At 42.8% G+C, this 9,527-nt stretch overlaps 1 non-coding gene across 1 annotated transcript; it reads left to right on the top strand.

The window, feature by feature from the left end:
- Positions 1-1,008: 1,008 nt before the first annotated feature.
- Positions 1,009-1,081, top strand: trnak-uuu (transfer RNA lysine (anticodon UUU)). The gene has a single exon. It is a non-coding gene; the product is annotated as a tRNA-Lys (tRNA).
- The last annotated feature ends 8,446 nt before the right edge of the window (positions 1,082-9,527 follow it).

The following is a 9,527-nucleotide window of genomic DNA, read 5'->3' on the forward strand; positions in this document are numbered from 1 at the left end:
AATCCCGCCCATGGCGTCAGAAAATGGCCAAAGATTGAATTTTGAGCCGTGGAAATGATTTGGAGAAAATACCGAGAACCTGGAACACAAAATGGTTCAACATATGCAGAAAATAAAAGCTGCTGTGAAAGGCAAAGTAAATCAGATAAAGGCTTCAAGGCTGCAAATGAGACAGCTTCAGACAGGCACAAAGCAATGTAGCTGGCAGAATCATGTGAACCTGGACAGCTGAGAGACTATCTGATGAAAGATAGATTGGCTCTTGGTGTGAGGGACCCCATGGCAACAGCAAGTCCACTAAAAGATAAAAAAACAATGTTAAAGAACGCGATAGATATGTGCTATAATGCAGAAGTTGTGAAATGCCAGTTTTTTGAAAAGTTTATTTATTAGTGTCACAAGTCGGCTTACATTAACACGGCAATGAAGTTACTGTGAAAATCCCCTAGTCGCCCACACTCTGGCGCCTATTCGGGTAACACTGAGGGAGAGTTTAGCGTGGCCAGTGCACCTAACCAGCACATCTTTCAAGCTGTGGGAGGAAACTGGAGGACCTGGAGGAAACCCATGCAGACAAGGGGAGAATGTGCAGACTCCAGTGACCCAAGCCAGGAATTGAACCCGGGTCCCTAACGCTGTGAGGCAGCAGTGCTAACCACCGTGCTGCCATGCTACCCTTGCCGCCAGCTAGAGCAGATACATGGCAGTGTGGACCCGGAGATATATAGTTACAAGAGATGGTGCAGACCAAACAAGCTGAGCATTGGCAGGAAAAGGGCAGGATGCGAATACTGTGAAGCATGGTACACGGGAAAAGGAGGATTGTCCAGCATGGGGAAAGCAGTGTTTAACTGCAAGAAGCAGAATCATTTTGCACAAAAGTGCTTGCCAAAAAAAAAGCAAATTAGTTGATACAGATAGTCACTGCAGAGATTTCAGCAGACAGGTCTGATGAAGAACCATACACAATACAACAGGTTGGTTCAGTCAGGTCTATAGGAAAATAGGGCCCAGATAGATCAGTCGGTAGAGCATCAGACTTTTAATCTGAGGGTCCAGGGTTCAAGTCCTTGTTCGAGCATTGCTTTACGGGCGGCACGGTAGCACAGTGGTTAGCACTGCTGCCTCACAGTGCCAGGGACCTGGGTTTGATTCCCAGCTTGAGTTATTGTCTGTGTGGAGTTTGCACATTCTCCCCATGTCTGCGTGGGTTTCCTCCAGGTGCTCCGGTTTCCTCCCACAGTCTGAAAGACGTGCTGGTTAGGTGCATTGACCTGAACAGGCACCAGACTGTGGCGACTTGGGGAATTTCACAGTAACTTCATTGCAGTGTTAATGTAAGCCTTATGTGTGACTAATAAATAAACTTTATTTATATAAAGTAGGCGACAAATGGTTTGTGATTGTTACCAGACAGAGGGTATCAAGCGAATAAGTAGTGTCAGATATACACTGTTGCATTATACAACATGATGACCTTCACAGACCTGTGTGAGGTAGCTCAACGTGGCGATCTAGAAATGAAACCTTTGAAAGAAAGATTAAGGCTAGATGATGGCATGATTCTCATACCAAGAGGGCAAATTAGTCTGACAGCCCAATGCAATGGCAAGAAGGAAGATATCGAGTTCTAGATTAGAGATGGGACGCAACAGCTACTTAACTCAGCTGGAACAAGTCTAAAGCTTGCTGGTAACCCTGAACGTGCCAATAGAAATGGCAGAACGAGATCCCAGTGAAAGGGTAGAGAGAGAGAAACAAAAGACTCCAGAGAGAGGGAGACAGAAGACCCCGGAGAGAAAGAGACAATGTTCAAGTAAACCACAAGATGATTATCAACTGTATCAGTGCAATGAAATGCATGAGCTGAACATAGATGTTCTACAGCATAATGTTCACATTAGAACTGAACTGGAGAGTTGAAGGGCAAAATTCCAGTTGAGTCTATATCTTTGGAAACATGTGATAAACTTAACGTCTTCAATGAACCAAGCTGTGCGAGGTCTGATCAAATAAATTTCAGGGACAACTCCGAGATACCAGGAGGGAAGAATGACCCACAATTCCACAGCTTGGAACTCAAAGTGGAAGCTGAAAAAACTCAACCAGATATACATGCAAGCATAAACACCCAACTAATGAAGATACTCCTTCACAACAATCGGGTGGTTGGGGAGAGGTACCAGCTATATTGAATATAAAACTATTATCAATCCCAGAGGTCCATCAGTCCCAACAACTACAACAAAACAAGAATCACCAAGGCAACAAGGGTCATGGGAACAACAGTCCGCAGACAAAGAACATCACCCAGAAGAACAGTCAACATGCATGTTTTCCATTAAAAAACCTGCGCAGTTTAAAAATTGGTAAGAAGTCTCACAACACCAGGCTAAAGTCCAACAGGTTTATTTGGTAGCAAATACCAGAAGCTTTCGGAGCACTGCTCTTTCCATCCGAAGGAGCAGTGCTCCGAAAGCTTATGGTATTTGCTACCAAATAAACCTGTTGGACATTAACCTGGTGTTGTGAGATTTCTTACCGTGTTCACCCCAGTCCAATGCCGGCGTCTCCACAACATGACTACCATCGACAGTTTAAAAATTACCATGTGTAATTCATATCTAGAGATTGATACTAGACCAAACAGTTGTTAATGCATGAGAACAGTGGGTACATAGTGGGTAACTTGGACAATCACAGTCACACAGGATCGGGCATGCAAATATGTCACTGGGAATGAAGACTGCTGTGCTTATAATTTAAACAGTATTCAAAGAGGAACAGATGTGTCCTCACCTCAATTACCATTGCGAAAGGAATGAATTTACTGTTAATTTATCTTGGGTGCTGTCTGTGGGATCTTGCTGTGCACAAATCAGCTGCCATGCATGTCTACATTCTAAGAGTAACTACACTTCAAAAGAATTTCATTGGCTGCAAAGCACTTTGAGATGTCTGCAATTGTGAAATGGGCTATATAAATCCAAATTCCTTGTTTCTAACTGACCTTATGGCCACTTAAGAAATAAATACTTTTAGATGGTAGTGTTACAGTAATTCTGAAAACATGTGGGAGCCTGCCCTTGCTTTCAAATAATAAGTAGGAACATATGAATATGTGAATGGGCTCTTTCAGCCCCTTGAGCCTGTTATACTATTCAGTTAGGTCCTGGCTGCTATTTAACATAACTCTATCCACCAGCCTTGGTTTCACATCCCTTAATAATAATGTCTAATAACAATCTATCAATCTCAGGTGGCACAATAGTTAGCACTGCTGCCTCACAGCGCCAGGACCCGAGTTTGATTCCTGGCTTGGGCCACTGTCTGTGCGGAGTCTGCACATTCTCCGTGTTTGCATGAATTTCCTCCAGGTACTCAAGTTTCCTCCCACAGTCTGAAAGACGTGCTGGTTAGGTGGATTGGCCGTGCTAAATTCTCCCTCAGTGTACCCGGAATGTGGCGACTAGGGGATTTTCACGGTAACTTCATTGCAGTGTTAATGTAAGCCTAATTGTGACACTAATAAATAAACTTTAATACTACATTTGCCCTGGAGGTTCAGCAGCAACACTCTGGGTGAGAAGGTTTCAGATTTCCACTATGTTTGTGTGAGGAAATATTTCTTCACATCACCGTTAAATGGCCTATTGCTCTAAATTCAATGTTATGCTGTTCTTTGTTCTCCCTGCACAGGAACTAGTTTCTCTCTATCTCTTCTAAAGGTACAATGCCCTAATGGGCATTGGTGACCATGGACTTCCATTGGATTGGTCCATGATTATGCTTGGCAATGGTTTGCTATTGTATTCTGCTGCGCGGCTGACCAGGAATCTCTCCCATTCCTACTTCCTATCATCAGGTGTGTTGGAAAAATTTACAGGCTGATAATCAAGCTGCTTGGCCAAGTTTGAATCATCTTCCATGACCATCAAGTCCTGAAGGGGGTCTTGAATCCAGAGCTCTTGGCCCGGAAGTAGGGACCTTACCACTGCATCACAAGACCTCCCACTCTTTCCATCAACCCTATCAAGTTGTTTGATCATCTTAAATACTTCAATTATATCGGCCTTTAATCTTCTATACTCAAATGGATACAAGACATTGTAACCTGTCCTCCTAATTTAACCATTTTTGTTCTCAGTGATTGGGTGCAATTTAAATTCAAAAGTGTTAAATCCCTCATGTGCAAGCTTGGATTTAATCCAAAATCTGATGGTATTTAGTGACACAGGATGCTTAGGTCCAGCTGCAGAGATAAACATCTGGTTCAGAGTATCTCAGAAGAGAAATGTGCTGTAGAACAAACATACAATGTAAAACCCAAGCTCTGTATAAATATTAATGAGATCCAGGTGAGAGGCCACATGTTTTATTAGATGGAACTCGTTGGGAGGACTGATGCTCAATAAGGATTCCAGTATCCAGGAAGGGGTGGAGGTCAGGATCTTCGAATGCCCAAGGCCAGGCAAATAATCCGCAGGTGGTTGTACAAGGAAGGATGTACAATTAATTAATGAGGCCGTGTGGGGGACATTCAAAATCCGAGGCTTTCAGATTTTGGCTCGACCAGATGAATTGTGGAAGAACTTCAGGAATTAACTGGAATTCAACACAACCCTCGAGGAAACAGAGACACCAACAAAGAGGAAAAGGGGCTTGATGAGAAGTCTGGCTGGAACATGAGCCCTGTGAAGCAACGGGCAGATGAAGAATGTAGCAACTCTTACAACTGCTCACTTTTTACATGCTTTAAGTGAAAGAATTGATGGGAAGTTTTAACACCAGGAGGATGTACAATGGTCCATTTAATGGCTGGACCTCATGTAAATGGAGCCATCAAGGTGCCGGGCGAAAACGGGATCTAGACACAGCTTTCCGAGTTCACACTGATACAACACTGGGATAGCCCAGGATCAGCAAGATTGTTTTTGTGGGAACCTGAGCCACTTTCTTGTTCCTCCCCACTTCAAGGGAATAATTTTCAGCATCCATTTTTGCGACCTGCTCAAATTTATCAGCAGTAGAACTATTCTGAGAGTACACTAGATTCCTCAACTGGCAATTGGCTCCCTCGCTATGTTATAGAACACAACTTGCATTTATAAAGGTCTTTCCTCATGAAACATGTGACCACTGCTCAGTGATCGATCCTTGTGAAAATGTCAATAAATAGATAGCCTCAGCTTTAGAAGGGCCATTCGGTCCTACTGCTGTGAATCTTGGCCAGTTAAAATCAACTCACGCCATTGTGAAATGATCCCAACGTGTAAACCAAAGGCCTTGAGCATGGCTCCCATGGATTGTCTGTTATAATCATTATCCAGTGAGGGATTTACTCATCCTGGCCAGAAAACACTCCGTCCATGAGTGAGTTTACCACTGGCTTAGGGCATCATTAATGAGGGGTTGCCATAAACAGCCTTGAGTGAGAGTTAATTGGTTGGAGGTCATGTTTCCAGTGACCTGTACTGGGCATGATCATTCACGGTTACCCAGTGAGGACCTTATCAAGTTTGGTTGTATACATGCCTGATACCATAGGATGACTGTTGCCTTAAGAACATCAGAGATGGATAAGATTGGTTGGAAAAGAAGAAGGGAAATTAAATGTAGAAAAGTATTCTGAGAAAGAATCACAAAGGAAACAATGAGCAACTCAAAATGACATTGAGCTTCAGTGTTAGTTAATTGGCTCGTGCATGGATTGTCAACCAGACAGTAGTAATGGAAAGAAGTATGTTGTAAACAGAAACTTGTGGCAAATGGAATCCTTTGTTGTTGGAAAACGTTACTTGTTTACTGGTACAAGTACATCACTGTAATTGTACAGTATCATAAAATAGGAATTGTGGTAAGTTATTTTAGTTTAAACAACGGCACTTGCAAGTTGTTGGTATAAGGTGGGAGACATGAATTGTAAGCTGTAGTCCGAGCAGTGTGGCTTCATGAACCGAATGGACTGGAGGTGCAAGTAAAATTGAGCAGCTCTATGTAGCTTCCAAAACTTAGTGATGGTCTCGTCAGTGTGTAAGGCATATGTGGATGGTGAGACACTAAAGCTTGCACAGTACAGCTGACTCTGTTGGTTTTCTGGTTTTAATTATTCAGATGTCTTTATATCAAATCTTGCAATCATCAAAGAGTAACTGAGCCCTTCATTTTGCCAAGCAGCTTACAGGCCTAAAAAAAAAGCAATTCTGTATTAAAGACCATGCCGAATTCGACCTAAATATTCACTGAGCAGCGAAATCAAAACTGTGCCAACAAGCCTGTTTCATTAAAAGAATATGACATCTGGATAATAAAGTTGAATTTTGTGCAGGCCAGATTGGCACTGCATTTGCCCAGAAACAGTCAGAACTTTCTCAATTTTTCTGAATGCAAATGGGTGTAGTGAGATCTTTCCCTTGGTTGAAGAGTCCAGAACCAGGGAGCACAATTTCAAAATAAGGAGGATGACATTAGTACAGAGATGAGGAGAAATTTCTTTACACAGAGGGTTGTGAATCTATGGAATTCTCTACCCAGAGGGCTGTGGAAGCTCAGTCATTGAATATGTTTAAGGCAAAGACTGATAGATTTCTGATTAACAATAACGTTAAGGGTTATGGGGATAATGGGTGTAAAAGGCATTGAAGTGTCTGATCAGTCATCAATGTATTGAATGGCGGAGTAGGCTTGATGGGCTGAATGGCCCACCCCTGTTCCTACGTTCCTGTGCCAATCAAGCTGAAGACTGCATGGAGCTACCTAGAGGCTGGCCCTGGTATTCAGTGACTTATATCAGATTTGACCCCTGAGCATAAATGAACGATGCAGAACAAATTGTTGTTCATTTATGTAGCAAACCTGTAATGATATACTTGTGGAAGATGGACTGAAACCAAATTGTGCAAAACCAGAGGCAGTGCAGTTCAAATCTATAACTGGTCATATATAACACTGCTGTTTGTGGAAGCTTGCTGTGCACAAACAGGAGGTTGTGAGAAGCGTTATAAAAATGTAAATCCTTCATTCCTTAACCCTTTATATAATTCAGAATAAAAAGCTTGTATTATCTATTTGTGTCTATTTTTTGTCTACTATTTGTAAGTGTGCACTGGAATCCTGTGTGTCCAACACGGAGAGTTTTTTTTGGCAGAAATTTCTACTCAAGGTACTAATGCAACTTTGCCAAATCAACATTTCATAGCATCTATAAAGTGCCCACAACAAGATGCACTGCAGCAACTCACCAAGGCTACTTTGATAGCACCTTCCAAACTTGCAACCCCTACCACCTGGAAGGACAAGGGGAGCAGATCCATGGGGACACTACCATGGTAAGATCCTCTCCAAGCCACTTAACATTCTGACTTCAAACCATTGCTAAGGACTAGATCAGAAACTCCAAGGTATTTTATGAAGTTAGCCTCGACCCTAACTTTTACATTTAATTTTGGCATTGGTGAGCACAAGGTGTTTCACTCCAGGTATGATTCAAGTGACCCACTAGGAAGCTTTTATCAAAACAAGCTTTATTTAAGAACACAATTGGAATATAAAAAAAGAATTAGCATAATTTTTACCAATTAAAATGCTTAAAATGACTAAGTATATTTCTAAGCAGCTAGCTATCTCTACTGTTCTACTTTAGCAATAGCCCCACAAAAATGAATCCCTTCTTTAGAACCAGTTAGCACAGACACCAAAGATACTTACATAGGTACTAGATTTCCAGCCCTTTGACACTTCGGGTGAGTGAGCCAGCCAGACACTTGTCTTCTAATTCTCATGTAGCAACTTCCAGAGAGACCCCAGGCAGTAGAATCTGAGAAAAGGGCTTATTTCTTTGCAGATTCCAGTCTCCACTTCAAACAGAGCCAGAGACACAGAGAAAGCAACCCCTCTCTCTCTAAAGAGCCCAAAAAACAGACTGCCTTGAGGACTCTGGTAAAGTCCAGTTATACCTTATACCCAGTCACATGACCCTACCTGTCAATCAACCCAATCAAGCCCCATTCTGCAATGTCCCAGGAGAAAACACAAAACAACAGAACCCTGCATTTATTCAGATCAAAATAAACATTATATCAATTAAGATCAATTATGTTGCTGCAGGAACAATACAGTGCTGTTGGCTCAAGACAAAACAGCTCCAATAAAATGGAAGGGACTAGTAAAAATATTCAGCACAGAAACACAACCAAAATACATTTCTTAAAGGCACAGTATTGTTGACTGCTGTTCCTTCATTGTCACTGGATGAACATCCTGGAACTTCCTAACAGCACTTTGGGTGTACCTACAATGAATTGCCATTGCTCAAGAAGGAGGCTCACCACCATCTTCTCAAGGACAATTAGGGATGAGTAACAATGCTGCCTTTCCAGCAATTTTCACATCCTATGAAGGGGTATACAGTATGCAATTCTGTCGGGCAATATTGTGATCTGTCTGAAGCAAGCTCTTTGTAAGATTGTAAGATAACCTGTTAAGAGAATGTTAGCAAGTCCATTCTTCATGCAGCAAGATATAGGGAAGTAATAGCCTGATTAAAACATTGAAATTTATGCAGCAAAGACTTTAAGAGGGAAGTGAACTGGATGGAAAGGTAGCTATGACTGGCAAAGTTATAAAAATAAGGATATTAGGCCCCGAAGGAATCTATTTCATTGAATCCTGTGCAGGTTGTATTTCTGTATTATGTAATGAAATAAACTCTACCTGTAATCCAAAACTAATTGACTCTCTTTGAATTTTTACACATTTTAAACCTTAGCAAGATTCAACATATCAAAGTCTCAAATCTTGGAATACAACTGAGGAGCCTAACCATCAAAAGGGACTACATTCTAGAAGAAAGTCTACAGATTCTCTGAGCTGTGAGCTCCTGCCCAGAGCAAAGTGGGTCAGTGAGTTTATCACTATCCTATTCCAGTGTAGTATATTTAGTTCAACATCTGTGTACAAGCAATGTTCTGCATGTGCTTTTAGAAATACAAATGATTAAAGGGACATCGGGCCTGATTTTACCAAAACGGGCGCGAAATCGCGGTAAAGTTGGGAGTCGGGCCTATACCGCGATCTGCACCCGAATCCGAGCAGATCCTCTACCGACACCCGATTCGGGCACGGGTCCGGCCTGTGCCCAAATCGGGCGGCCCGACGATTTAAATGCATTTGCATGCATTTAAATCGACTTAATGAATCGCGCGCCGAACTCAACCGCCAAATCCCACTTTACCGTCTTCTGGCCCGATCCGCGTCCGTGCTGTCACCGACCTGCAAAATAAAAGTCTGAAGTCGCTGCTGCAGCCTCCGAAGAGCGGAGTCAGAGACTGCAACGGCTCCCTGACCCAGGTCATCCTCTGGTCGGGACGGGAGGGGGGGGGGGTAGAAGGAGAGGGGGTGTGACGTCTCATCCCCTGGGGGGGGGTGGGGGGGTGGTGGGAGGGGAGGGGGTGTGACGTCTCATCCTCTGGGGGGTGGGAGGGGAGAAGGTGTGACGTCTCATCCCCTGGGGGAGAGGAACGAGAGGG

The sequence above is a fragment of the Mustelus asterias genome, chromosome 9 (assembly GCF_964213995.1).
Source record: "Mustelus asterias chromosome 9, sMusAst1.hap1.1, whole genome shotgun sequence".
Taxonomy (NCBI): domain Eukaryota; kingdom Metazoa; phylum Chordata; class Chondrichthyes; order Carcharhiniformes; family Triakidae; genus Mustelus; species Mustelus asterias.